This window comes from Triturus cristatus, chromosome 12, assembly GCF_964204655.1.
Source record: "Triturus cristatus chromosome 12, aTriCri1.1, whole genome shotgun sequence".
In the NCBI taxonomy this organism is placed as follows: Eukaryota; Metazoa; Chordata; class Amphibia; order Caudata; family Salamandridae; genus Triturus; species Triturus cristatus.
Window position 1 is genome coordinate 218,486,761 of NC_140595.1, and position 26,928 is coordinate 218,513,688.

Consider the following 26,928-nt stretch of genomic DNA (forward strand, 5'->3'; position numbering starts at 1 on the left):
GATCTGGCAGCAGGATCTTTGGGAGATAAGAAAATATACTGCCTGCGATCGTGAAGTTTCAAGTCAGTCAAGAAAAGCAATCTCATGCACTGCACAAGCTCTTTCCCATGAGGCACCTCTCCTGCACTCTGTTTATGCAAATGAGCAAGCAGAGAGCTCAGGAATAAAACACCAAACTCATGTCCCCCAAAAAAGCAGCAGACAATTGCTGGTTATTCCCCAACTTCTAATGCTTTTCTTTTAAACAAATGATAAACAGCCTCACCTGTGGCAAGGCTTAAAAAAATTGAATAAACTCTTAAATGTTCCTCTCCACGGAAATCTTTAGTAAAAGGCGAAAGATTTTTTCGTTTTGAAGAGAAACCAGAGTAAGTGACAATATAGCTCTCTAGGGTAAGTGGCGGCACATCAAAGACCCTGTCATTGCGAGGGTGAGGACCTGAAAGGTATTTTCAGGCTCTAAGAAAGAGGGCGAGAACCAGGCCGGTGGGCAAAACAGGCCAACATTTCAAAGTCTCTGCTCAAGGTACAAAAAGGTGGACTGTTCACATGTGTATGTCTGGGAATATGCAAATTTCTTTTGTACTCACCTCAGCTCATTAGGAGTTGTCGGGGCTGCTGGGGAAGGGGAACAGGAAATGTGAATCAGGCTTTTAGTTAAGTGGCACTGTAGGCCTTTTGTCCCCTAGCCATTTTACGCTTTCAACACGCTCTACACATAGCCATGCACCGTATGTGCCTTTTTCACACGTACTTTCATTAAACCTGAATATAGAAGGATATATCTGTCTAGGCTGGAGACACGTGAAACAAGTCTGACGTGCCCCTTCAAGTCTACCTGAGAGGAAGCTGACTCAGGATTGGCGACCTCTCAGGGCACCTCGAACGGGCACAAATAACGGGCAAGCCCTATGAAAAGCACAGCATGAGTCTTGGTCCCACCTTTAAAAAGGAGGGTGACCTCTGGGATCTGGCAGCAGGATCTTTGGGAGATAAGAAAATATACTGCCTGCGATCGTGAAGTTTCAAGTCAGTCAAGAAAAGCAATCTCATGCACTGCACAAGCTCTTTCCCATGAGGCACCTCTCCTGCACTCTGTTTATGCAAATGAGCAAGCAGAGAGCTCAGGAATAAAACACCAAACTTATGTCCCCCAAAAAAGCAGCAGACAATTGCTGGATATTCCCCAACTTCTAATGCTTTTCTTTTAAACAAATGATAAACAGCCTCACCTGTGGCAAGGCTTAAAAAAATTGAATAAACTCTTAAATGTTCCTCTCCACGGAAATCTTTAGTAAAAGGCGAAAGATTTTTTCGTTTTGAAGAGAAACCAGAGTAAGTGACAATATAGCTCTCTAGGGTAAGTGGCGGCACATCAAAGACCCTGTCATTGCGAGGGTGAGGACCTGAAAGGTATTTTCAGGCTCTAAGAAAGAGGGCGAGAACCAGGCCGGTGGGCAAAACAGGCCAACATTTCAAAGTCTCTGCTCAAGGTACAAAAAGGTGGACTGTTCACATGTGTATGTCTGGGAATATGCAAATTTCTTTTGTACTCACCTCAGCTCATTAGGAGTTGTCGGGGCTGCTGGGGAAGGGGAACAGGAAATGTGAATCAGGCTTTTAGTTAAGTGGCACTGTAGGCCTTTTGTCCCCTAGCCATTTTACGCTTTCAACACGCTCTACACATAGCCATGCACCGTATGTGCCTTTTTCACACGTACTTTCATTAAACCTGAATATAGAAGGATATATCTGTCTAGGCTGGAGACACGTGAAACAAGTCTGACGTGCCCCTTCAAGTCTACCTGAGAGGAAGCTGACTCAGGATTGGCGACCTCTCAGGGCACAAATAACGGGCACAAATAACGGGCAAGCCCTATGAAAAGCACAGCATGAGTCTTGGTCCCACCTTTAAAAAGGAGGGTGACCTCTGGGATCTGGCAGCAGGATCTTTGGGAGATAAGAAAATATACTGCCTGCGATCGTGAAGTTTCAAGTCAGTCAAGAAAAGCAATCTCATGCACTGCACAAGCTCTTTCCCATGAGGCACCTCTCCTGCACTCTGTTTATGCAAATGAGCAAGCAGAGAGCTCAGGAATAAAACACCAAACTCATGTCCCCCAAAAAAGCAGCAGACAATTGCTGGATATTCCCCAACTTCTAATGCTTTTCTTTTAAACAAATGATAAACAGCCTCACCTGTGGCAAGGCTTAAAAAAATTGAATAAACTCTTAAATGTTCCTCTCCACGGAAATCTTTAGTAAAAGGCGAAAGATTTTTTCGTTTTGAAGAGAAACCAGAGTAAGTGACAATATAGCTCTCTAGGGTAAGTGGCGGCACATCAAAGACCCTGTCATTGCGAGGGTGAGGACCTGAAAGGTATTTTCAGGCTCTAAGAAAGAGGGCGAGAACCAGGCCGGTGGGCAAAACAGGCCAACATTTCAAAGTCTCTGCTCAAGGTACAAAAAGGTGGACTGTTCACATGTGTATGTCTGGGAATATGCAAATTTCTTTTGTACTCACCTCAGCTCATTAGGAGTTGTCGGGGCTGCTGGGGAAGGGGAACAGGAAATGTGAATCAGGCTTTTAGTTAAGTGGCACTGTAGGCCTTTTGTCCCCTAGCCATTTTACGCTTTCAACACGCTCTACACATAGCCATGCACCGTATGTGCCTTTTTCACACGTACTTTCATTAAACCTGAATATAGAAGGATATATCTGTCTAGGCTGGAGACACGTGAAACAAGTCTGACGTGCCCCTTCAAGTCTACCTGAGAGGAAGCTGACTCAGGATTGGCGACCTCTCAGGGCACCTCGAACGGGCACAAATAACGGGCAAGCCCTATGAAAAGCACAGCATGAGTCTTGGTCCCACCTTTAAAAAGGAGGGTGACCTCTGGGATCTGGCAGCAGGATCTTTGGGAGATAAGAAAATATACTGCCTGCGATCGTGAAGTTTCAAGTCAGTCAAGAAAAGCAATCTCATGCACTGCACAAGCTCTTTCCCATGAGGCACCTCTCCTGCACTCTGTTTATGCAAATGAGCAAGCAGAGAGCTCAGGAATAAAACACCAAACTCATGTCCCCCAAAAAAGCAGCAGACAATTGCTGGATATTCCCCAACTTCTAATGCTTTTCTTTTAAACAAATGATAAACAGCCTCACCTGTGGCAAGGCTTAAAAAAATTGAATAAACTCTTAAATGTTCCTCTCCACGGAAATCTTTAGTAAAAGGCAAAAGATTTTTTCGTTTTGAAGAGAAACCAGAGTAAGTGACAATATAGCTCTCTAGGGTAAGTGGCGGCACATCAAAGACCCTGTCATTGCGAGGGTGAGGACCTGAAAGGTATTTGCAGGCTCTAAGAAAGAGGGCGAGAACCAGGCCGGTGGGCAAAACAGGCCAACATTTCAAAGTCTCTGCTCAAGGTACAAAAAGGTGGACTGTTCACATGTGTATGTCTGGGAATATGCAAATTTCTTTTGTACTCACCTCAGCTCATTAGGAGTTGTCGGGGCTGCTGGGGAAGGGGAACAGGAAATGTGAATCAGGCTTTTAGTTAAGTGGCACTGTAGGCCTTTTGTCCCCTAGCCATTTTACGCTTTTAACACGCTCTACACATAGCCATGCACCGTATGTGCCTTTTTCACACGTACTTTCATTAAACCTGAATATAGAAGGATATATCTGTCTAGGCTGGAGACACGTGAAACAAGTCTGACGTGCCCCTTCAAGTCTACCTGAGAGGAAGCTGACTCAGGATTGGCGACCTCTCAGGGCACCTCGAACGGGCACAAATAACGGGCAAGCCCTATGAAAAGCACAGCATGAGTCTTGGTCCCACCTTTAAAAAGGAGGGTGACCTCTGGGATCTGGCAGCAGGATCTTTGGGAGATAAGAAAATATACTGCCTGCGATCGTGAAGTTTCAAGTCAGTCAAGAAAAGCAATCTCATGCACTGCACAAGCTCTTTCCCATGAGGCACCTCTCCTGCACTCTGTTTATGCAAATGAGCAAGCAGAGAGCTCAGGAATAAAACACCAAACTTATGTCCCCCAAAAAAGCAGCAGACAATTGCTGGATATTCCCCAACTTCTAATGCTTTTCTTTTAAACAAATGATAAACAGCCACACCTGTGGCAAGGCTTAAAAAAATTGAATAAACTCTTAAATGTTCCTCTCCACGGAAATCTTTAGTAAAAGGCGAAAGATTTTTTCGTTTTGAAGAGAAACCAGAGTAAGTGACAATATAGCTCTCTAGGGTAAGTGGCGGCACATCAAAGACCCTGTCATTGCGAGGGTGAGGACCTGAAAGGTATTTTCAGGCTCTAAGAAAGAGGGCGAGAACCAGGCCGGTGGGCAAAACAGGCCAACATTTCAAAGTCTCTGCTCAAGGTACAAAAAGGTGGACTGTTCACATGTGTATGTCTGGGAATATGCAAATTTCTTTTGTACTCACCTCAGCTCATTAGGAGTTGTCGGGGCTGCTGGGGAAGGGGAACAGGAAATGTGAATCAGGCTTTTAGTTAAGTGGCACTGTAGGCCTTTTGTCCCCTAGCCATTTTACGCTTTCAACACGCTCTACACATAGCCATGCACCGTATGTGCCTTTTTCACACGTACTTTCATTAAACCTGAATATAGAAGGATATATCTGTCTAGGCTGGAGACACGTGAAACAAGTCTGACGTGCCCCTTCAAGTCTACCTGAGAGGAAGCTGACTCAGGATTGGCGACCTCTCAGGGCACAAATAACGGGCACAAATAACGGGCAAGCCCTATGAAAAGCACAGCATGAGTCTTGGTCCCACCTTTAAAAAGGAGGGTGACCTCTGGGATCTGGCAGCAGGATCTTTGGGAGATAAGAAAATATACTGCCTGCGATCGTGAAGTTTCAAGTCAGTCAAGAAAAGCAATCTCATGCACTGCACAAGCTCTTTCCCATGAGGCACCTCTCCTGCACTCTGTTTATGCAAATGAGCAAGCAGAGAGCTCAGGAATAAAACACCAAACTCATGTCCCCCAAAAAAGCAGCAGACAATTGCTGGTTATTCCCCAACTTCTAATGCTTTTCTTTTAAACAAATGATAAACAGCCTCACCTGTGGCAAGGCTTAAAAAAATTGAATAAACTCTTAAATGTTCCTCTCCACGGAAATCTTTAGTAAAAGGCGAAAGATTTTTTCGTTTTGAAGAGAAACCAGAGTAAGTGACAATATAGCTCTCTAGGGTAAGTGGCGGCACATCAAAGACCCTGTCATTGCGAGGGTGAGGACCTGAAAGGTATTTTCAGGCTCTAAGAAAGAGGGCGAGAACCAGGCCGGTGGGCAAAACAGGCCAACATTTCAAAGTCTCTGCTCAAGGTACAAAAAGGTGGACTGTTCACATGTGTATGTCTGGGAATATGCAAATTTCTTTTGTACTCACCTCAGCTCATTAGGAGTTGTCGGGGCTGCTGGGGAAGGGGAACAGGAAATGTGAATCAGGCTTTTAGTTAAGTGGCACTGTAGGCCTTTTGTCCCCTAGCCATTTTACGCTTTCAACACGCTCTACACATAGCCATGCACCGTATGTGCCTTTTTCACACGTACTTTCATTAAACCTGAATATAGAAGGATATATCTGTCTAGGCTGGAGACACGTGAAACAAGTCTGACGTGCCCCTTCAAGTCTACCTGAGAGGAAGCTGACTCAGGATTGGCGACCTCTCAGGGCACCTCGAACGGGCACAAATAACGGGCAAGCCCTATGAAAAGCACAGCATGAGTCTTGGTCCCACCTTTAAAAAGGAGGGTGACCTCTGGGATCTGGCAGCAGGATCTTTGGGAGATAAGAAAATATACTGCCTGCGATCGTGAAGTTTCAAGTCAGTCAAGAAAAGCAATCTCATGCACTGCACAAGCTCTTTCCCATGAGGCACCTCTCCTGCACTCTGTTTATGCAAATGAGCAAGCAGAGAGCTCAGGAATAAAACACCAAACTTATGTCCCCCAAAAAAGCAGCAGACAATTGCTGGATATTCCCCAACTTCTAATGCTTTTCTTTTAAACAAATGATAAACAGCCTCACCTGTGGCAAGGCTTAAAAAAATTGAATAAACTCTTAAATGTTCCTCTCCACGGAAATCTTTAGTAAAAGGCGAAAGATTTTTTCGTTTTGAAGAGAAACCAGAGTAAGTGACAATATAGCTCTCTAGGGTAAGTGGCGGCACATCAAAGACCCTGTCATTGCGAGGGTGAGGACCTGAAAGGTATTTTCAGGCTCTAAGAAAGAGGGCGAGAACCAGGCCGGTGGGCAAAACAGGCCAACATTTCAAAGTCTCTGCTCAAGGTACAAAAAGGTGGACTGTTCACATGTGTATGTCTGGGAATATGCAAATTTCTTTTGTACTCACCTCAGCTCATTAGGAGTTGTCGGGGCTGCTGGGGAAGGGGAACAGGAAATGTGAATCAGGCTTTTAGTTAAGTGGCACTGTAGGCCTTTTGTCCCCTAGCCATTTTACGCTTTCAACACGCTCTACACATAGCCATGCACCGTATGTGCCTTTTTCACACGTACTTTCATTAAACCTGAATATAGAAGGATATATCTGTCTAGGCTGGAGACACGTGAAACAAGTCTGACGTGCCCCTTCAAGTCTACCTGAGAGGAAGCTGACTCAGGATTGGCGACCTCTCAGGGCACAAATAACGGGCACAAATAACGGGCAAGCCCTATGAAAAGCACAGCATGAGTCTTGGTCCCACCTTTAAAAAGGAGGGTGACCTCTGGGATCTGGCAGCAGGATCTTTGGGAGATAAGAAAATATACTGCCTGCGATCGTGAAGTTTCAAGTCAGTCAAGAAAAGCAATCTCATGCACTGCACAAGCTCTTTCCCATGAGGCACCTCTCCTGCACTCTGTTTATGCAAATGAGCAAGCAGAGAGCTCAGGAATAAAACACCAAACTCATGTCCCCCAAAAAAGCAGCAGACAATTGCTGGATATTCCCCAACTTCTAATGCTTTTCTTTTAAACAAATGATAAACAGCCTCACCTGTGGCAAGGCTTAAAAAAATTGAATAAACTCTTAAATGTTCCTCTCCACGGAAATCTTTAGTAAAAGGCGAAAGATTTTTTCGTTTTGAAGAGAAACCAGAGTAAGTGACAATATAGCTCTCTAGGGTAAGTGGCGGCACATCAAAGACCCTGTCATTGCGAGGGTGAGGACCTGAAAGGTATTTTCAGGCTCTAAGAAAGAGGGCGAGAACCAGGCCGGTGGGCAAAACAGGCCAACATTTCAAAGTCTCTGCTCAAGGTACAAAAAGGTGGACTGTTCACATGTGTATGTCTGGGAATATGCAAATTTCTTTTGTACTCACCTCAGCTCATTAGGAGTTGTCGGGGCTGCTGGGGAAGGGGAACAGGAAATGTGAATCAGGCTTTTAGTTAAGTGGCACTGTAGGCCTTTTGTCCCCTAGCCATTTTACGCTTTCAACACGCTCTACACATAGCCATGCACCGTATGTGCCTTTTTCACACGTACTTTCATTAAACCTGAATATAGAAGGATATATCTGTCTAGGCTGGAGACACGTGAAACAAGTCTGACGTGCCCCTTCAAGTCTACCTGAGAGGAAGCTGACTCAGGATTGGCGACCTCTCAGGGCACCTCGAACGGGCACAAATAACGGGCACAAATAACGGGCAAGCCCTATGAAAAGCACAGCATGAGTCTTGGTCCCACCTTTAAAAAGGAGGGTGACCTCTGGGATCTGGCAGCAGGATCTTTGGGAGATAAGAAAATATACTGCCTGCGATCGTGAAGTTTCAAGTCAGTCAAGAAAAGCAATCTCATGCACTGCACAAGCTCTTTCCCATGAGGCACCTCTCCTGCACTCTGTTTATGCAAATGAGCAAGCAGAGAGCTCAGGAATAAAACACCAAACTCATGTCCCCCAAAAAAGCAGCAGACAATTGCTGGATATTCCCCAACTTCTAATGCTTTTCTTTTAAACAAATGATAAACAGCCTCACCTGTGGCAAGGCTTAAAAAAATTGAATAAACTCTTAAATGTTCCTCTCCACGGAAATCTTTAGTAAAAGGCGAAAGATTTTTTCGTTTTGAAGAGAAACCAGAGTAAGTGACAATATAGCTCTCTAGGGTAAGTGGCGGCACATCAAAGACCCTGTCATTGCGAGGGTGAGGACCTGAAAGGTATTTTCAGGCTCTAAGAAAGAGGGCGAGAACCAGGCCGGTGGGCAAAACAGGCCAACATTTCAAAGTCTCTGCTCAAGGTACAAAAAGGTGGACTGTTCACATGTGTATGTCTGGGAATATGCAAATTTCTTTTGTACTCACCTCAGCTCATTAGGAGTTGTCGGGGCTGCTGGGGAAGGGGAACAGGAAATGTGAATCAGGCTTTTAGTTAAGTGGCACTGTAGGCCTTTTGTCCCCTAGCCATTTTACGCTTTCAACACGCTCTACACATAGCCATGCACCGTATGTGCCTTTTTCACACGTACTTTCATTAAACCTGAATATAGAAGGATATATCTGTCTAGGCTGGAGACACGTGAAACAAGTCTGACGTGCCCCTTCAAGTCTACCTGAGAGGAAGCTGACTCAGGATTGGCGACCTCTCAGGGCACCTCTAACGGGCACAAATAACGGGCAAGCCCTATGAAAAGCACAGCATGAGTCTTGGTCCCACCTTTAAAAAGGAGGGTGACCTCTGGGATCTGGCAGCAGGATCTTTGGGAGATAAGAAAATATACTGCCTGCGATCGTGAAGTTTCAAGTCAGTCAAGAAAAGCAATCTCATGCACTGCACAAGCTCTTTCCCATGAGGCACCTCTCCTGCACTCTGTTTATGCAAATGAGCAAGCAGAGAGCTCAGGAATAAAACACCAAACTCATGTCCCCCAAAAAAGCAGCAGACAATTGCTGGATATTCCCCAACTTCTAATGCTTTTCTTTTAAACAAATGATAAACAGCCTCACCTGTGGCAAGGCTTAAAAAAATTGAATAAACTCTTAAATGTTCCTCTCCACGGAAATCTTTAGTAAAAGGCAAAAGATTTTTTCGTTTTGAAGAGAAACCAGAGTAAGTGACAATATAGCTCTCTAGGGTAAGTGGCGGCACATCAAAGACCCTGTCATTGCGAGGGTGAGGACCTGAAAGGTATTTGCAGGCTCTAAGAAAGAGGGCGAGAACCAGGCCGGTGGGCAAAACAGGCCAACATTTCAAAGTCTCTGCTCAAGGTACAAAAAGGTGGACTGTTCACATGTGTATGTCTGGGAATATGCAAATTTCTTTTGTACTCACCTCAGCTCATTAGGAGTTGTCGGGGCTGCTGGGGAAGGGGAACAGGAAATGTGAATCAGGCTTTTAGTTAAGTGGCACTGTAGGCCTTTTGTCCCCTAGCCATTTTACGCTTTTAACACGCTCTACACATAGCCATGCACCGTATGTGCCTTTTTCACACGTACTTTCATTAAACCTGAATATAGAAGGATATATCTGTCTAGGCTGGAGACACGTGAAACAAGTCTGACGTGCCCCTTCAAGTCTACCTGAGAGGAAGCTGACTCAGGATTGGCGACCTCTCAGGGCACCTCGAACGGGCACAAATAACGGGCAAGCCCTATGAAAAGCACAGCATGAGTCTTGGTCCCACCTTTAAAAAGGAGGGTGACCTCTGGGATCTGGCAGCAGGATCTTTGGGAGATAAGAAAATATACTGCCTGCGATCGTGAAGTTTCAAGTCAGTCAAGAAAAGCAATCTCATGCACTGCACAAGCTCTTTCCCATGAGGCACCTCTCCTGCACTCTGTTTATGCAAATGAGCAAGCAGAGAGCTCAGGAATAAAACACCAAACTTATGTCCCCCAAAAAAGCAGCAGACAATTGCTGGATATTCCCCAACTTCTAATGCTTTTCTTTTAAACAAATGATAAACAGCCTCACCTGTGGCAAGGCTTAAAAAAATTGAATAAACTCTTAAATGTTCCTCTCCACGGAAATCTTTAGTAAAAGGCGAAAGATTTTTTCGTTTTGAAGAGAAACCAGAGTAAGTGACAATATAGCTCTCTAGGGTAAGTGGCGGCACATCAAAGACCCTGTCATTGCGAGGGTGAGGACCTGAAAGGTATTTTCAGGCTCTAAGAAAGAGGGCGAGAACCAGGCCGGTGGGCAAAACAGGCCAACATTTCAAAGTCTCTGCTCAAGGTACAAAAAGGTGGACTGTTCACATGTGTATGTCTGGGAATATGCAAATTTCTTTTGTACTCACCTCAGCTCATTAGGAGTTGTCGGGGCTGCTGGGGAAGGGGAACAGGAAATGTGAATCAGGCTTTTAGTTAAGTGGCACTGTAGGCCTTTTGTCCCCTAGCCATTTTACGCTTTCAACACGCTCTACACATAGCCATGCACCGTATGTGCCTTTTTCACACGTACTTTCATTAAACCTGAATATAGAAGGATATATCTGTCTAGGCTGGAGACACGTGAAACAAGTCTGACGTGCCCCTTCAAGTCTACCTGAGAGGAAGCTGACTCAGGATTGGCGACCTCTCAGGGCACCTCGAACGGGCACAAATAACGGGCAAGCCCTATGAAAAGCACAGCATGAGTCTTGGTCCCACCTTTAAAAAGGAGGGTGACCTCTGGGATCTGGCAGCAGGATCTTTGGGAGATAAGAAAATATACTGCCTGCGATCGTGAAGTTTCAAGTCAGTCAAGAAAAGCAATCTCATGCACTGCACAAGCTCTTTCCCATGAGGCACCTCTCCTGCACTCTGTTTATGCAAATGAGCAAGCAGAGAGCTCAGGAATAAAACACCAAACTCATGTCCCCCAAAAAAAGCAGCAGACAATTGCTGGATATTCCCCAACTTGTAATGCTTTTCTTTTAAACAAATGATAAACAGCCTCACCTGTGGCAAGGCTTAAAAAAATTGAATAAACTCTTAAATGTTCCTCTCCACGGAAATCTTTAGTAAAAGGCGAAAGATTTTTTCGTTTTGAAGAGAAACCAGAGTAAGTGACAATATAGCTCTCTAGGGTAAGTGGCGGCACATCAAAGACCCTGTCATTGCGAGGGTGAGGACCTGAAAGGTATTTTCAGGCTCTAAGAAAGAGGGCGAGAACCAGGCCGGTGGGCAAAACAGGCCAACATTTCAAAGTCTCTGCTCAAGGTACAAAAAGGTGGACTGTTCACATGTGTATGTCTGGGAATATGCAAATTTCTTTTGTACTCACCTCAGCTCATTAGGAGTTGTCGGGGCTGCTGGGGAAGGGGAACAGGAAATGTGAATCAGGCTTTTAGTTAAGTGGCACTGTAGGCCTTTTGTCCCCTAGCCATTTTACGCTTTCAACACCATCCCTCCAATCGATATGCTCAGAGCCACCACTGTGCTCTACACATAGCCATGCACCGTATGTGCCTTTTTCACACGTACTTTCATTAAACCTGAATATAGAAGAATATATCTGTCTAGGCTGGAGACACGTGAAACAAGTCTGACGTGCCCCTTCAAGTCTACCTGAGAGGAAGCGGACTCAGGATTGGCGACCTCTCAGGGCACCTCCAACGGGCACAAATAACGGGCAAGCCCTATGAAAAGCACAGCATGAGTCTTGGTCCCACCTTTAAAAAGGAGGGTGACCTCTGGGATCTGGCAGCAGGATCTTTGGGAGATAAGAAAATATACTGCCTGCGATCGTGTGGTTTCAAGTCAGTCAAGAAAAGCAATCTCATGCACTGCACAAGCTCTTTCCCATGAGGCACCTCTCCTGCACTCTGTTTATGCAAATGAGCAAGCAGAGAGCTCAGGAATAAAACACCAAACCCATGTCCCCCAAAAAAGCAGCAGACAATTGCTGGATATTCCCCAACTTCTAATGCTTTTCTTTTAAACAAATGATAAACAGCCTCACCTGTGGCAAGGCTTAAAAAAATTGAATAAACTCTTAAATGTTCCTCTCCACGGAAATCTTTAGTAAAAGGCGAAAGATATTTTCGTTTTGAAGAGAAACCAGAGTAAGTGACAATATAGCTCTCTAGGGTAAGTGGCGGCACATCAAAGACCCTGTCATTGCGAGGGTGAGGACCTGAAAGGTATTTTCAGGCTCTAAGAAAGAGGGCGAGAACCAGGCCGGTGGGCAAAACAGGCCAACATTTCAAAGTCTCTGCTCAAGGTACAAAAAGGTGGACTGTTCACATGTGTATGTCTGGGAATATGCAAATTTCTTTTGTACTCACCTCAGCTCATTAGGAGTTGTCGGGGCTGCTGGGGAAGGGGAACAGGAAATGTGAATCAGGCTTTTAGTTAAGTGGCACTGTAGGCCTTTTGTCCCCTAGCCATTTTACGCTTTCAACACGCTCTACACATAGCCATGCACCGTATGTGCCTTTTTCACACGTACTTTCATTAAACCTGAATATAGAAGGATATATCTGTCTAGGCTGGAGACACGTGAAACAAGTCTGACGTGCCCCTTCAAGTCTACCTGAGAGGAAGCTGACTCAGGATTGGCGACCTCTCAGGGCACCTCTAACGGGCACAAATAACGGGCAAGCCCTATGAAAAGCACAGCATGAGTCTTGGTCCCACCTTTAAAAAGGAGGGTGACCTCTGGGATCTGGCAGCAGGATCTTTGGGAGATAAGAAAATATACTGCCTGCGATCGTGAAGTTTCAAGTCAGTCAAGAAAAGCAATCTCATGCACTGCACAAGCTCTTTCCCATGAGGCACCTCTCCTGCACTCTGTTTATGCAAATGAGCAAGCAGAGAGCTCAGGAATAAAACACCAAACTCATGTCCCCCAAAAAAGCAGCAGACAATTGCTGGATATTCCCCAACTTCTAATGCTTTTCTTTTAAACAAATGATAAACAGCCTCACCTGTGGCAAGGCTTAAAAAAATTGAATAAACTCTTAAATGTTCCTCTCCACGGAAATCTTTAGTAAAAGGCAAAAGATTTTTTCGTTTTGAAGAGAAACCAGAGTAAGTGACAATATAGCTCTCTAGGGTAAGTGGCGGCACATCAAAGACCCTGTCATTGCGAGGGTGAGGACCTGAAAGGTATTTGCAGGCTCTAAGAAAGAGGGCGAGAACCAGGCCGGTGGGCAAAACAGGCCAACATTTCAAAGTCTCTGCTCAAGGTACAAAAAGGTGGACTGTTCACATGTGTATGTCTGGGAATATGCAAATTTCTTTTGTACTCACCTCAGCTCATTAGGAGTTGTCGGGGCTGCTGGGGAAGGGGAACAGGAAATGTGAATCAGGCTTTTAGTTAAGTGGCACTGTAGGCCTTTTGTCCCCTAGCCATTTTACGCTTTTAACACGCTCTACACATAGCCATGCACCGTATGTGCCTTTTTCACACGTACTTTCATTAAACCTGAATATAGAAGGATATATCTGTCTAGGCTGGAGACACGTGAAACAAGTCTGACGTGCCCCTTCAAGTCTACCTGAGAGGAAGCTGACTCAGGATTGGCGACCTCTCAGGGCACCTCGAACGGGCACAAATAACGGGCAAGCCCTATGAAAAGCACAGCATGAGTCTTGGTCCCACCTTTAAAAAGGAGGGTGACCTCTGGGATCTGGCAGCAGGATCTTTGGGAGATAAGAAAATATACTGCCTGCGATCGTGAAGTTTCAAGTCAGTCAAGAAAAGCAATCTCATGCACTGCACAAGCTCTTTCCCATGAGGCACCTCTCCTGCACTCTGTTTATGCAAATGAGCAAGCAGAGAGCTCAGGAATAAAACACCAAACTTATGTCCCCCAAAAAAGCAGCAGACAATTGCTGGATATTCCCCAACTTCTAATGCTTTTCTTTTAAACAAATGATAAACAGCCTCACCTATGGCAAGGCTTAAAAAAATTGAATAAACTCTTAAATGTTCCTCTCCACGGAAATCTTTAGTAAAAGGCGAAAGATTTTTTCGTTTTGAAGAGAAACCAGAGTAAGTGACAATATAGCTCTCTAGGGTAAGTGGCGGCACATCAAAGACCCTGTCATTGCGAGGGTGAGGACCTGAAAGGTATTTTCAGGCTCTAAGAAAGAGGGCGAGAACCAGGCCGGTGGGCAAAACAGGCCAACATTTCAAAGTCTCTGCTCAAGGTACAAAAAGGTGGACTGTTCACATGTGTATGTCTGGGAATATGCAAATTTCTTTTGTACTCACCTCAGCTCATTAGGAGTTGTCGGGGCTGCTGGGGAAGGGGAACAGGAAATGTGAATCAGGCTTTTAGTTAAGTGGCACTGTAGGCCTTTTGTCCCCTAGCCATTTTACGCTTTCAACACGCTCTACACATAGCCATGCACCGTATGTGCCTTTTTCACACGTACTTTCATTAAACCTGAATATAGAAGGATATATCTGTCTAGGCTGGAGACACGTGAAACAAGTCTGACGTGCCCCTTCAAGTCTACCTGAGAGGAAGCTGACTCAGGATTGGCGACCTCTCAGGGCACAAATAACGGGCACAAATAACGGGCAAGCCCTATGAAAAGCACAGCATGAGTCTTGGTCCCACCTTTAAAAAGGAGGGTGACCTCTGGGATCTGGCAGCAGGATCTTTGGGAGATAAGAAAATATACTGCCTGCGATCGTGAAGTTTCAAGTCAGTCAAGAAAAGCAATCTCATGCACTGCACAAGCTCTTTCCCATGAGGCACCTCTCCTGCACTCTGTTTATGCAAATGAGCAAGCAGAGAGCTCAGGAATAAAACACCAAACTCATGTCCCCCAAAAAAGCAGCAGACAATTGCTGGATATTCCCCAACTTCTAATGCTTTTCTTTTAAACAAATGATAAACAGCCTCACCTGTGGCAAGGCTTAAAAAAATTGAATAAACTCTTAAATGTTCCTCTCCACGGAAATCTTTAGTAAAAGGCGAAAGATTTTTTCGTTTTGAAGAGAAACCAGAGTAAGTGACAATATAGCTCTCTAGGGTAAGTGGCGGCACATCAAAGACCCTGTCATTGCGAGGGTGAGGACCTGAAAGGTATTTTCAGGCTCTAAGAAAGAGGGCGAGAACCAGGCCGGTGGGCAAAACAGGCCAACATTTCAAAGTCTCTGCTCAAGGTACAAAAAGGTGGACTGTTCACATGTGTATGTCTGGGAATATGCAAATTTCTTTTGTACTCACCTCAGCTCATTAGGAGTTGTCGGGGCTGCTGGGGAAGGGGAACAGGAAATGTGAATCAGGCTTTTAGTTAAGTGACACTGTAGGCCTTTTGTCCCCTAGCCATTTTACGCTTTCAACACGCTCTACACATAGCCATGCACCGTATGTGCCTTTTTCACACGTACTTTCATTAAACCTGAATATAGAAGGATATATCTGTCTAGGCTGGAGACACGTGAAACAAGTCTGACGTGCCCCTTCAAGTCTACCTGAGAGGAAGCTGACTCAGGATTGGCGACCTCTCAGGGCACCTCGAACGGGCACGCCCTATGAAAAGCACAGCATGAGTCTTGGTCCCACCTTTAAAAAGGAGGGTGACCTCTGGGATCTGGCAGCAGGATCTTTGGGAGATAAGAAAATATACTGCCTGCGATCGTGAAGTTTCAAGTCAGTCAAGAAAAGCAATCTCATGCACTGCACAAGCTCTTTCCCATGAGGCACCTCTCCTGCACTCTGTTTATGCAAATGAGCAAGCAGAGAGCTCAGGAATAAAACACCAAACTTATGTCCCCCAAAAAAGCAGCAGACAATTGCTGGATATTCCCCAACTTCTAATGCTTTTCTTTTAAACAAATGATAAACAGCCTCACCTGTGGCAAGGCTTAAAAAAATTGAATAAACTCTTAAATGTTCCTCTCCACGGAAATCTTTAGTAAAAGGCGAAAGATTTTTTCGTTTTGAAGAGAAACCAGAGTAAGTGACAATATAGCTCTCTAGGGTAAGTGGCGGCACATCAAAGACCCTGTCATTGCGAGGGTGAGGACCTGAAAGGTATTTTCAGGCTCTAAGAAAGAGGGCGAGAACCAGGCCGGTGGGCAAAACAGGCCAACATTTCAAAGTCTCTGCTCAAGGTACAAAAAGGTGGACTGTTCACATGTGTATGTCTGGGAATATGCAAATTTCTTTTGTACTCACCTCAGCTCATTAGGAGTTGTCGGGGCTGCTGGGGAAGGGGAACAGGAAATGTGAATCAGGCTTTTAGTTAAGTGGCACTGTAGGCCTTTTGTCCCCTAGCCATTTTACGCTTTCAACACGCTCTACACATAGCCATGCACCGTATGTGCCTTTTTCACACGTACTTTCATTAAACCTGAATATAGAAGGATATATCTGTCTAGGCTGGAGACACGTGAAACAAGTCTGACGTGCCCCTTCAAGTCTACCTGAGAGGAAGCTGACTCAGGATTGGCGACCTCTCAGGGCACAAATAACGGGCACAAATAACGGGCAAGCCCTATGAAAAGCACAGCATGAGTCTTGGTCCCACCTTTAAAAAGGAGGGTGACCTCTGGGATCTGGCAGCAGGATCTTTGGGAGATAAGAAAATATACTGCCTGCGATCGTGAAGTTTCAAGTCAGTCAAGAAAAGCAATCTCATGCACTGCACAAGCTCTTTCCCATGAGGCACCTCTCCTGCACTCTGTTTATGCAAATGAGCAAGCAGAGAGCTCAGGAATAAAACACCAAACTCATGTCCCCCAAAAAAGCAGCAGACAATTGCTGGATATTCCCCAACTTCTAATGCTTTTCTTTTAAACAAATGATAAACAGCCTCACCTGTGGCAAGGCTTAAAAAAATTGAATAAACTCTTAAATGTTCCTCTCCACGGAAATCTTTAGTAAAAGGCGAAAGATTTTTTCGTTTTGAAGAGAAACCAGAGTAAGTGACAATATAGCTCTCTAGGGTAAGTGGCGGCACATCAAAGACCCTGTCATTGCGAGGGTGAGGACCTGAAAGGTATTTTCAGGCTCTAAGAAAGAGGGCGAGAACCAGGCCGGTGGGCAAAACAGGCCAACATTTCAAAGTCTCTGCTCAAGGTACAAAAAGGTGGACTGTTCACATGTGTATGTCTGGGAATATGCAAATTTCTTTTGTACTCACCTCAGCTCATTAGGAGTTGTCGGGGCTGCTGGGGAAGGGGAACAGGAAATGTGAATCAGGCTTTTAGTTAAGTGGCACTGTAGGCCTTTTGTCCCCTAGCCATTTTACGCTTTCAACACGCTCTACACATAGCCATGCACCGTATGTGCCTTTTTCACACGTACTTTCATTAAACCTGAATATAGAAGGATATATCTGTCTAGGCTGGAGACACGTGAAACAAGTCTGACGTGCCCCTTCAAGTCTACCTGAGAGGAAGCTGACTCAGGATTGGCGACCTCTCAGGGCACCTCGAACGGGCACAAATAACGGGCACAAATAACGGGCAAGCCCTATGAAAAGCACAGCATGAGTCTTGGTCCCACCTTTAAAAAGGAGGGTGACCTCTGGGATCTGGCAGCAGGATCTTTGGGAGATAAGAAAATATACTGCCTGCGATCGTGAAGTTTCAAGTCAGTCAAGAAAAGCAATCTCATGCACTGCACAAGCTCTTTCCCATGAGGCACCTCTCCTGCACTCTGTTTATGCAAATGAGCAAGCAGAGAGCTCAGGAATAAAACACCAAACTCATGTCCCCCAAAAAAGCAGCAGACAATTGCTGGATATTCCCCAACTTCTAATGCTTTTCTTTTAAACAAATGATAAACAGCCTCACCTGTGGCAAGGCTTAAAAAAATTGAATAAACTCTTAAATGTTCCTCTCCACGGAAATCTTTAGTAAAAGGCGAAAGATTTTTTCGTTTTGAAGAGAAACCAGAGTAAGTGACAATATAGCTCTCTAGGGTAAGTGGCGGCACATCAAAGACCCTGTCATTGCGAGGGTGAGGACCTGAAAGGTATTTTCAGGCTCTAAGAAAGAGGGCGAGAACCAGGCCGGTGGGCAAAACAGGCCAACATTTCAAAGTCTCTGCTCAAGGTACAAAAAGGTGGACTGTTCACATGTGTATGTCTGGGAATATGCAAATTTCTTTTGTACTCACCTCAGCTCATTAGGAGTTGTCGGGGCTGCTGGGGAAGGGGAACAGGAAATGTGAATCAGGCTTTTAGTTAAGTGGCACTGTAGGCCTTTTGTCCCCTAGCCATTTTACGCTTTCAACACGCTCTACACATAGCCATGCACCGTATGTGCCTTTTTCACACGTACTTTCATTAAACCTGAATATAGAAGGATATATCTGTCTAGGCTGGAGACACGTGAAACAAGTCTGACGTGCCCCTTCAAGTCTACCTGAGAGGAAGCTGACTCAGGATTGGCGACCTCTCAGGGCACCTCTAACGGGCACAAATAACGGGCAAGCCCTATGAAAAGCACAGCATGAGTCTTGGTCCCACCTTTAAAAAGGAGGGTGACCTCTGGGATCTGGCAGCAGGATCTTTGGGAGATAAGAAAATATACTGCCTGCGATCGTGAAGTTTCAAGTCAGTCAAGAAAAGCAATCTCATGCACTGCACAAGCTCTTTCCCATGAGGCACCTCTCCTGCACTCTGTTTATGCAAATGAGCAAGCAGAGAGCTCAGGAATAAAACACCAAACTCATGTCCCCCAAAAAAGCAGCAGACAATTGCTGGATATTCCCCAACTTCTAATGCTTTTCTTTTAAACAAATGATAAACAGCCTCACCTGTGGCAAGGCTTAAAAAAATTGAATAAACTCTTAAATGTTCCTCTCCACGGAAATCTTTAGTAAAAGGCAAAAGATTTTTTCGTTTTGAAGAGAAACCAGAGTAAGTGACAATATAGCTCTCTAGGGTAAGTGGCGGCACATCAAAGACCCTGTCATTGCGAGGGTGAGGACCTGAAAGGTATTTTCAGGCTCTAAGAAAGAGGGCGAGAACCAGGCCGGTGGGCAAAACAGGCCAACATTTCAAAGTCTCTGCTCAAGGTACAAAAAGGTGGACTGTTCACATGTGTATGTCTGGGAATATGCAAATTTCTTTTGTACTCACCTCAGCTCATTAGGAGTTGTCGGGGCTGCTGGGGAAGGGGAACAGGAAATGTGAATCAGGCTTTTAGTTAAGTGGCACTGTAGGCCTTTTGTCCCCTAGCCATTTTACGCTTTCAACACGCTCTACACATAGCCATGCACCGTATGTGCCTTTTTCACACGTACTTTCATTAAACCTGAATATAGAAGGATATATCTGTCTAGGCTGGAGACACGTGAAACAAGTCTGACGTGCCCCTTCAAGTCTACCTGAGAGGAAGCTGACTCAGGATTGGCGACCTCTCAGGGCACCTCTAACGGGCACAAATAACGGGCAAGCCCTATGAAAAGCACAGCATGAGTCTTGGTCCCACCTTTAAAAAGGAGGGTGACCTCTGGGATCTGGCAGCAGGATCTTTGGGAGATAAGAAAATATACTGCCTGCGATCGTGAAGTTTCAAGTCAGTCAAGAAAAGCAATCTCATGCACTGCACAAGCTCTTTCCCATGAGGCACCTCTCCTGCACTCTGTTTATGCAAATGAGCAAGCAGAGAGCTCAGGAATAAAACACCAAACTCATGTCCCCCAAAAAAGCAGCAGACAATTGCTGGATATTCCCCAACTTCTAATGCTTTTCTTTTAAACAAATGATAAACAGCCTCACCTGTGGCAAGGCTTAAAAAAATTGAATAAACTCTTAAATGTTCCTCTCCACGGAAATCTTTAGTAAAAGGCAAAAGATTTTTTCGTTTTGAAGAGAAACCAGAGTAAGTGACAATATAGCTCTCTAGGGTAAGTGGCGGCACATCAAAGACCCTGTCATTGCGAGGGTGAGGACCTGAAAGGTATTTGCAGGCTCTAAGAAAGAGGGCGAGAACCAGGCCGGTGGGCAAAACAGGCCAACATTTCAAAGTCTCTGCTCAAGGTACAAAAAGGTGGACTGTTCACATGTGTATGTCTGGGAATATGCAAATTTCTTTTGTACTCACCTCAGCTCATTAGGAGTTGTCGGGGCTGCTGGGGAAGGGGAACAGGAAATGTGAATCAGGCTTTTAGTTAAGTGGCACTGTAGGCCTTTTGTCCCCTAGCCATTTTACGCTTTTAACACGCTCTACACATAGCCATGCACCGTATGTGCCTTTTTCACACGTACTTTCATTAAACCTGAATATAGAAGGATATATCTGTCTAGGCTGGAGACACGTGAAACAAGTCTGACGTGCCCCTTCAAGTCTACCTGAGAGGAAGCTGACTCAGGATTGGCGACCTCTCAGGGCACCTCGAACGGGCACAAATAACGGGCAAGCCCTATGAAAAGCACAGCATGAGTCTTGGTCCCACCTTTAAAAAGGAGGGTGACCTCTGGGATCTGGCAGCAGGATCTTTGGGAGATAAGAAAATATACTGCCTGCGATCGTGAAGTTTCAAGTCAGTCAAGAAAAGCAATCTCATGCACTGCACAAGCTCTTTCCCATGAGGCACCTCTCCTGCACTCTGTTTATGCAAATGAGCAAGCAGAGAGCTCAGGAATAAAACACCAAACTTATGTCCCCCAAAAAAGCAGCAGACAATTGCTGGATATTCCCCAACTTCTAATGCTTTTCTTTTAAACAAATGATAAACAGCCTCACCTGTGGCAAGGCTTAAAAAAATTGAATAAACTCTTAAATGTTCCTCTCCACGGAAATCTTTAGTAAAAGGCGAAAGATTTTTTCGTTTTGAAGAGAAACCAGAGTAAGTGACAATATAGCTCTCTAGGGTAAGTGGCGGCACATCAAAGACCCTGTCATTGCGAGGGTGAGGACCTGAAAGGTATTTTCAGGCTCTAAGAAAGAGGGCGAGAACCAGGCCGGTGGGCAAAACAGGCCAACATTTCAAAGTCTCTGCTCAAGGTACAAAAAGGTGGACTGTTCACATGTGTATGTCTGGGAATATGCAAATTTCTTTTGTACTCACCTCAGCTCATTAGGAGTTGTCGGGGCTGCTGGGGAAGGGGAACAGGAAATGTGAATCAGGCTTTTAGTTAAGTGGCACTGTAGGCCTTTTGTCCCCTAGCCATTTTACGCTTTCAACACGCTCTACACATAGCCATGCACCGTATGTGCCTTTTTCACACGTACTTTCATTAAACCTGAATATAGAAGGATATATCTGTCTAGGCTGGAGACACGTGAAACAAGTCTGACGTGCCCCTTCAAGTCTACCTGAGAGGAAGCTGACTCAGGATTGGCGACCTCTCAGGGCACAAATAACGGGCACAAATAACGGGCAAGCCCTATGAAAAGCACAGCATGAGTCTTGGTCCCACCTTTAAAAAGGAGGGTGACCTCTGGGATCTGGCAGCAGGATCTTTGGGAGATAAGAAAATATACTGCCTGCGATCGTGAAGTTTCAAGTCAGTCAAGAAAAGCAATCTCATGCACTGCACAAGCTCTTTCCCATGAGGCACCTCTCCTGCACTCTGTTTATGCAAATGAGCAAGCAGAGAGCTCAGGAATAAAACACCAAACTCATGTCCCCCAAAAAAGCAGCAGACAATTGCTGGATATTCCCCAACTTCTAATGCTTTTCTTTTAAACAAATGATAAACAGCCTCACCTGTGGCAAGGCTTAAAAAAATTGAATAAACTCTTAAATGTTCCTCTCCACGGAAATCTTTAGTAAAAGGCGAAAGATTTTTTCGTTTTGAAGAGAAACCAGAGTAAGTGACAATATAGCTCTCTAGGGTAAGTGGCGGCACATCAAAGACCCTGTCATTGCGAGGGTGAGGACCTGAAAGGTATTTTCAGGCTCTAAGAAAGAGGGCGAGAACCAGGCCGGTGGGCAAAACAGGCCAACATTTCAAAGTCTCTGCTCAAGGTACAAAAAGGTGGACTGTTCACATGTGTATGTCTGGGAATATGCAAATTTCTTTTGTACTCACCTCAGCTCATTAGGAGTTGTCGGGGCTGCTGGGGAAGGGGAACAGGAAATGTGAATCAGGCTTTTAGTTAAGTGGCACTGTAGGCCTTTTGTCCCCTAGCCATTTTACGCTTTCAACACGCTCTACACATAGCCATGCACCGTATGTGCCTTTTTCACACGTACTTTCATTAAACCTGAATATAGAAGGATATATCTGTCTAGGCTGGAGACACGTGAAACAAGTCTGACGTGCCCCTTCAAGTCTACCTGAGAGGAAGCTGACTCAGGATTGGCGACCTCTCAGGGCACCTCGAACGGGCACAAATAACGGGCAAGCCCTATGAAAAGCACAGCATGAGTCTTGGTCCCACCTTTAAAAAGGAGGGTGACCTCTGGGATCTGGCAGCAGGATCTTTGGGAGATAAGAAAATATACTGCCTGCGATCGTGAAGTTTCAAGTCAGTCAAGAAAAGCAATCTCATGCACTGCACAAGCTCTTTCCCATGAGGCACCTCTCCTGCACTCTGTTTATGCAAATGAGCAAGCAGAGAGCTCAGGAATAAAACACCAAACTCATGTCCCCCAAAAAAAGCAGCAGACAATTGCTGGATATTCCCCAACTTGTAATGCTTTTCTTTTAAACAAATGATAAACAGCCTCACCTGTGGCAAGGCTTAAAAAAATTGAATAAACTCTTAAATGTTCCTCTCCACGGAAATCTTTAGTAAAAGGCGAAAGATTTTTTCGTTTTGAAGAGAAACCAGAGTAAGTGACAATATAGCTCTCTAGGGTAAGTGGCGGCACATCAAAGACCCTGTCATTGCGAGGGTGAGGACCTGAAAGGTATTTTCAGGCTCTAAGAAAGAGGGCGAGAACCAGGCCGGTGGGCAAAACAGGCCAACATTTCAAAGTCTCTGCTCAAGGTACAAAAAGGTGGACTGTTCACATGTGTATGTCTGGGAATATGCAAATTTCTTTTGTACTCACCTCAGCTCATTAGGAGTTGTCGGGGCTGCTGGGGAAGGGGAACAGGAAATGTGAATCAGGCTTTTAGTTAAGTGGCACTGTAGGCCTTTTGTCCCCTAGCCATTTTACGCTTTCAACACCATCCCTCCAATCGATATGCTCAGAGCCACCACTGTGCTCTACACATAGCCATGCACCGTATGTGCCTTTTTCACACGTACTTTCATTAAACCTGAATATAGAAGAATATATCTGTCTAGGCTGGAGACACGTGAAACAAGTCTGACGTGCCCCTTCAAGTCTACCTGAGAGGAAGCGGACTCAGGATTGGCGACCTCTCAGGGCACCTCCAACGGGCACAAATAACGGGCAAGCCCTATGAAAAGCACAGCATGAGTCTTGGTCCCACCTTTAAAAAGGAGGGTGACCTCTGGGATCTGGCAGCAGGATCTTTGGGAGATAAGAAAATATACTGCCTGCGATCGTGTGGTTTCAAGTCAGTCAAGAAAAGCAATCTCATGCACTGCACAAGCTCTTTCCCATGAGGCACCTCTCCTGCACTCTGTTTATGCAAATGAGCAAGCAGAGAGCTCAGGAATAAAACACCAAACCCATGTCCCCCAAAAAAGCAGCAGACAATTGCTGGATATTCCCCAACTTCTAATGCTTTTCTTTTAAACAAATGATAAACAGCCTCACCTGTGGCAAGGCTTAAAAAAATTGAATAAACTCTTAAATGTTCCTCTCCACGGAAATCTTTAGTAAAAGGCGAAAGATATTTTCGTTTTGAAGAGAAACCAGAGTAAGTGACAATATAGCTCTCTAGGGTAAGTGGCGGCACATCAAAGACCCTGTCATTGCGAGGGTGAGGACCTGAAAGGTATTTTCAGGCTCTAAGAAAGAGGGCGAGAACCAGGCCGGTGGGCAAAACAGGCCAACATTTCAAAGTCTCTGCTCAAGGTACAAAAAGGTGGACTGTTCACATGTGTATGTCTGGGAATATGCAAATTTCTTTTGTACTCACCTCAGCTCATTAGGAGTTGTCGGGGCTGCTGGGGAAGGGGAACAGGAAATGTGAATCAGGCTTTTAGTTAAGTGGCACTGTAGGCCTTTTGTCCCCTAGCCATTTTACGCTTTCAACACGCTCTACACATAGCCATGCACCGTATGTGCCTTTTTCACACGTACTTTCATTAAACCTGAATATAGAAGGATATATCTGTCTAGGCTGGAGACACGTGAAACAAGTCTGACGTGCCCCTTCAAGTCTACCTGAGAGGAAGCTGACTCAGGATTGGCGACCTCTCAGGGCACCTCTAACGGGCACAAATAACGGGCAAGCCCTATGAAAAGCACAGCATGAGTCTTGGTCCCACCTTTAAAAAGGAGGGTGACCTCTGGGATCTGGCAGCAGGATCTTTGGGAGATAAGAAAATATACTGCCTGCGATCGTGAAGTTTCAAGTCAGTCAAGAAAAGCAATCTCATGCACTGCACAAGCTCTTTCCCATGAGGCACCTCTCCTGCACTCTGTTTATGCAAATGAGCAAGCAGAGAGCTCAGGAATAAAACACCAAACTCATGTCCCCCAAAAAAGCAGCAGACAATTGCTGGATATTCCCCAACTTCTAATGCTTTTCTTTTAAACAAATGATAAACAGCCTCACCTGTGGCAAGGCTTAAAAAAATTGAATAAACTCTTAAATGTTCCTCTCCACGGAAATCTTTAGTAAAAGGCAAAAGATTTTTTCGTTTTGAAGAGAAACCAGAGTAAGTGACAATATAGCTCTCTAGGGTAAGTGGCGGCACATCAAAGACCCTGTCATTGCGAGGGTGAGGACCTGAAAGGTATTTGCAGGCTCTAAGAAAGAGGGCGAGAACCAGGCCGGTGGGCAAAACAGGCCAACATTTCAAAGTCTCTGCTCAAGGTACAAAAAGGTGGACTGTTCACATGTGTATGTCTGGGAATATGCAAATTTCTTTTGTACTCACCTCAGCTCATTAGGAGTTGTCGGGGCTGCTGGGGAAGGGGAACAGGAAATGTGAATCAGGCTTTTAGTTAAGTGGCACTGTAGGCCTTTTGTCCCCTAGCCATTTTACGCTTTTAACACGCTCTACACATAGCCATGCACCGTATGTGCCTTTTTCACACGTACTTTCATTAAACCTGAATATAGAAGGATATATCTGTCTAGGCTGGAGACACGTGAAACAAGTCTGACGTGCCCCTTCAAGTCTACCTGAGAGGAAGCTGACTCAGGATTGGCGACCTCTCAGGGCACCTCGAACGGGCACAAATAACGGGCAAGCCCTATGAAAAGCACAGCATGAGTCTTGGTCCCACCTTTAAAAAGGAGGGTGACCTCTGGGATCTGGCAGCAGGATCTTTGGGAGATAAGAAAATATACTGCCTGCGATCGTGAAGTTTCAAGTCAGTCAAGAAAAGCAATCTCATGCACTGCACAAGCTCTTTCCCATGAGGCACCTCTCCTGCACTCTGTTTATGCAAATGAGCAAGCAGAGAGCTCAGGAATAAAACACCAAACTTATGTCCCCCAAAAAAGCAGCAGACAATTGCTGGATATTCCCCAACTTCTAATGCTTTTCTTTTAAACAAATGATAAACAGCCTCACCTATGGCAAGGCTTAAAAAAATTGAATAAACTCTTAAATGTTCCTCTCCACGGAAATCTTTAGTAAAAGGCGAAAGATTTTTTCGTTTTGAAGAGAAACCAGAGTAAGTGACAATATAGCTCTCTAGGGTAAGTGGCGGCACATCAAAGACCCTGTCATTGCGAGGGTGAGGACCTGAAAGGTATTTTCAGGCTCTAAGAAAGAGGGCGAGAACCAGGCCGGTGGGCAAAACAGGCCAACATTTCAAAGTCTCTGCTCAAGGTACAAAAAGGTGGACTGTTCACATGTGTATGTCTGGGAATATGCAAATTTCTTTTGTACTCACCTCAGCTCATTAGGAGTTGTCGGGGCTGCTGGGGAAGGGGAACAGGAAATGTGAATCAGGCTTTTAGTTAAGTGGCACTGTAGGCCTTTTGTCCCCTAGCCATTTTACGCTTTCAACACGCTCTACACATAGCCATGCACCGTATGTGCCTTTTTCACACGTACTTTCATTAAACCTGAATATAGAAGGATATATCTGTCTAGGCTGGAGACACGTGAAACAAGTCTGACGTGCCCCTTCAAGTCTACCTGAGAGGAAGCTGACTCAGGATTGGCGACCTCTCAGGGCACAAATAACGGGCACAAATAACGGGCAAGCCCTATGAAAAGCACAGCATGAGTCTTGGTCCCACCTTTAAAAAGGAGGGTGACCTCTGGGATCTGGCAGCAGGATCTTTGGGAGATAAGAAAATATACTGCCTGCGATCGTGAAGTTTCAAGTCAGTCAAGAAAAGCAATCTCATGCACTGCACAAGCTCTTTCCCATGAGGCACCTCTCCTGCACTCTGTTTATGCAAATGAGCAAGCAGAGAGCTCAGGAATAAAACACCAAACTCATGTCCCCCAAAAAAGCAGCAGACAATTGCTGGATATTCCCCAACTTCTAATGCTTTTCTTTTAAACAAATGATAAACAGCCTCACCTGTGGCAAGGCTTAAAAAAATTGAATAAACTCTTAAATGTTCCTCTCCACGGAAATCTTTAGTAAAAGGCGAAAGATTTTTTCGTTTTGAAGAGAAACCAGAGTAAGTGACAATATAGCTCTCTAGGGTAAGTGGCGGCACATCAAAGACCCTGTCATTGCGAGGGTGAGGACCTGAAAGGTATTTTCAGGCTCTAAGAAAGAGGGCGAGAACCAGGCCGGTGGGCAAAACAGGCCAACATTTCAAAGTCTCTGCTCAAGGTACAAAAAGGTGGACTGTTCACATGTGTATGTCTGGGAATATGCAAATTTCTTTTGTACTCACCTCAGCTCATTAGGAGTTGTCGGGGCTGCTGGGGAAGGGGAACAGGAAATGTGAATCAGGCTTTTAGTTAAGTGGCACTGTAGGCCTTTTGTCCCCTAGCCATTTTACGCTTTCAACACGCTCTACACATAGCCATGCACCG

The 26,928-nt window shown here is 45.1% G+C and overlaps 28 non-coding genes across 28 annotated transcripts; all 28 read right to left on the bottom strand.

Moving 5' to 3' along the window:
* Positions 1 to 257: 257 nt before the first annotated feature.
* Positions 258 to 372, bottom strand: LOC146775021 (U5 spliceosomal RNA). The gene has a single exon (XR_014972971.1). It is a non-coding gene; the product is annotated as a U5 spliceosomal RNA (small nuclear RNA).
* Positions 373 to 1,224: 852 nt separating this feature from the next.
* LOC146775022 (U5 spliceosomal RNA) lies at positions 1,225 to 1,339 on the bottom strand. Its single transcript, XR_014972972.1, has one exon. It is a non-coding gene; the product is annotated as a U5 spliceosomal RNA (small nuclear RNA).
* An 852-nt stretch (positions 1,340 to 2,191) lies between these two features.
* LOC146775023 (U5 spliceosomal RNA) lies at positions 2,192 to 2,306 on the bottom strand. The gene has a single exon (XR_014972973.1). It is a non-coding gene; the product is annotated as a U5 spliceosomal RNA (small nuclear RNA).
* An 852-nt stretch (positions 2,307 to 3,158) lies between these two features.
* Positions 3,159 to 3,273, bottom strand: LOC146775024 (U5 spliceosomal RNA). The gene has a single exon (XR_014973690.1). It is a non-coding gene; the product is annotated as a U5 spliceosomal RNA (small nuclear RNA).
* An 852-nt stretch (positions 3,274 to 4,125) lies between these two features.
* LOC146775025 (U5 spliceosomal RNA) lies at positions 4,126 to 4,240 on the bottom strand. The gene has a single exon (XR_014973778.1). It is a non-coding gene; the product is annotated as a U5 spliceosomal RNA (small nuclear RNA).
* An 852-nt stretch (positions 4,241 to 5,092) lies between these two features.
* LOC146775026 (U5 spliceosomal RNA) lies at positions 5,093 to 5,207 on the bottom strand. The gene has a single exon (XR_014972974.1). It is a non-coding gene; the product is annotated as a U5 spliceosomal RNA (small nuclear RNA).
* Positions 5,208 to 6,059: 852 nt separating this feature from the next.
* On the bottom strand, positions 6,060 to 6,174 carry LOC146775027 (U5 spliceosomal RNA). Its single transcript, XR_014972975.1, has one exon. It is a non-coding gene; the product is annotated as a U5 spliceosomal RNA (small nuclear RNA).
* Positions 6,175 to 7,026: 852 nt separating this feature from the next.
* Positions 7,027 to 7,141, bottom strand: LOC146775028 (U5 spliceosomal RNA). Its single transcript, XR_014972976.1, has one exon. It is a non-coding gene; the product is annotated as a U5 spliceosomal RNA (small nuclear RNA).
* Positions 7,142 to 8,006: 865 nt separating this feature from the next.
* On the bottom strand, positions 8,007 to 8,121 carry LOC146775029 (U5 spliceosomal RNA). Its single transcript, XR_014972977.1, has one exon. It is a non-coding gene; the product is annotated as a U5 spliceosomal RNA (small nuclear RNA).
* An 852-nt stretch (positions 8,122 to 8,973) lies between these two features.
* LOC146775030 (U5 spliceosomal RNA) lies at positions 8,974 to 9,088 on the bottom strand. Its single transcript, XR_014973691.1, has one exon. It is a non-coding gene; the product is annotated as a U5 spliceosomal RNA (small nuclear RNA).
* Positions 9,089 to 9,940: 852 nt separating this feature from the next.
* On the bottom strand, positions 9,941 to 10,055 carry LOC146775031 (U5 spliceosomal RNA). Its single transcript, XR_014972978.1, has one exon. It is a non-coding gene; the product is annotated as a U5 spliceosomal RNA (small nuclear RNA).
* An 853-nt stretch (positions 10,056 to 10,908) lies between these two features.
* LOC146775032 (U5 spliceosomal RNA) lies at positions 10,909 to 11,023 on the bottom strand. Its single transcript, XR_014972979.1, has one exon. It is a non-coding gene; the product is annotated as a U5 spliceosomal RNA (small nuclear RNA).
* Positions 11,024 to 11,911: 888 nt separating this feature from the next.
* LOC146775033 (U5 spliceosomal RNA) lies at positions 11,912 to 12,026 on the bottom strand. Its single transcript, XR_014974229.1, has one exon. It is a non-coding gene; the product is annotated as a U5 spliceosomal RNA (small nuclear RNA).
* An 852-nt stretch (positions 12,027 to 12,878) lies between these two features.
* LOC146775034 (U5 spliceosomal RNA) lies at positions 12,879 to 12,993 on the bottom strand. Its single transcript, XR_014973692.1, has one exon. It is a non-coding gene; the product is annotated as a U5 spliceosomal RNA (small nuclear RNA).
* Positions 12,994 to 13,845: 852 nt separating this feature from the next.
* Positions 13,846 to 13,960, bottom strand: LOC146775035 (U5 spliceosomal RNA). Its single transcript, XR_014972781.1, has one exon. It is a non-coding gene; the product is annotated as a U5 spliceosomal RNA (small nuclear RNA).
* Positions 13,961 to 14,812: 852 nt separating this feature from the next.
* Positions 14,813 to 14,927, bottom strand: LOC146775036 (U5 spliceosomal RNA). Its single transcript, XR_014972980.1, has one exon. It is a non-coding gene; the product is annotated as a U5 spliceosomal RNA (small nuclear RNA).
* An 839-nt stretch (positions 14,928 to 15,766) lies between these two features.
* Positions 15,767 to 15,881, bottom strand: LOC146775037 (U5 spliceosomal RNA). The gene has a single exon (XR_014972982.1). It is a non-coding gene; the product is annotated as a U5 spliceosomal RNA (small nuclear RNA).
* Positions 15,882 to 16,733: 852 nt separating this feature from the next.
* Positions 16,734 to 16,848, bottom strand: LOC146775038 (U5 spliceosomal RNA). Its single transcript, XR_014972983.1, has one exon. It is a non-coding gene; the product is annotated as a U5 spliceosomal RNA (small nuclear RNA).
* An 865-nt stretch (positions 16,849 to 17,713) lies between these two features.
* On the bottom strand, positions 17,714 to 17,828 carry LOC146775039 (U5 spliceosomal RNA). The gene has a single exon (XR_014972984.1). It is a non-coding gene; the product is annotated as a U5 spliceosomal RNA (small nuclear RNA).
* Positions 17,829 to 18,680: 852 nt separating this feature from the next.
* LOC146775040 (U5 spliceosomal RNA) lies at positions 18,681 to 18,795 on the bottom strand. The gene has a single exon (XR_014973694.1). It is a non-coding gene; the product is annotated as a U5 spliceosomal RNA (small nuclear RNA).
* An 852-nt stretch (positions 18,796 to 19,647) lies between these two features.
* LOC146775041 (U5 spliceosomal RNA) lies at positions 19,648 to 19,762 on the bottom strand. Its single transcript, XR_014973695.1, has one exon. It is a non-coding gene; the product is annotated as a U5 spliceosomal RNA (small nuclear RNA).
* Positions 19,763 to 20,614: 852 nt separating this feature from the next.
* LOC146775042 (U5 spliceosomal RNA) lies at positions 20,615 to 20,729 on the bottom strand. The gene has a single exon (XR_014972985.1). It is a non-coding gene; the product is annotated as a U5 spliceosomal RNA (small nuclear RNA).
* An 852-nt stretch (positions 20,730 to 21,581) lies between these two features.
* On the bottom strand, positions 21,582 to 21,696 carry LOC146775043 (U5 spliceosomal RNA). Its single transcript, XR_014972986.1, has one exon. It is a non-coding gene; the product is annotated as a U5 spliceosomal RNA (small nuclear RNA).
* Positions 21,697 to 22,549: 853 nt separating this feature from the next.
* Positions 22,550 to 22,664, bottom strand: LOC146775044 (U5 spliceosomal RNA). Its single transcript, XR_014972987.1, has one exon. It is a non-coding gene; the product is annotated as a U5 spliceosomal RNA (small nuclear RNA).
* An 888-nt stretch (positions 22,665 to 23,552) lies between these two features.
* On the bottom strand, positions 23,553 to 23,667 carry LOC146775045 (U5 spliceosomal RNA). Its single transcript, XR_014974230.1, has one exon. It is a non-coding gene; the product is annotated as a U5 spliceosomal RNA (small nuclear RNA).
* An 852-nt stretch (positions 23,668 to 24,519) lies between these two features.
* LOC146775046 (U5 spliceosomal RNA) lies at positions 24,520 to 24,634 on the bottom strand. The gene has a single exon (XR_014973696.1). It is a non-coding gene; the product is annotated as a U5 spliceosomal RNA (small nuclear RNA).
* An 852-nt stretch (positions 24,635 to 25,486) lies between these two features.
* On the bottom strand, positions 25,487 to 25,601 carry LOC146775047 (U5 spliceosomal RNA). Its single transcript, XR_014972792.1, has one exon. It is a non-coding gene; the product is annotated as a U5 spliceosomal RNA (small nuclear RNA).
* Positions 25,602 to 26,453: 852 nt separating this feature from the next.
* LOC146775048 (U5 spliceosomal RNA) lies at positions 26,454 to 26,568 on the bottom strand. The gene has a single exon (XR_014972988.1). It is a non-coding gene; the product is annotated as a U5 spliceosomal RNA (small nuclear RNA).
* Positions 26,569 to 26,928: the final 360 nt, after the last annotated feature.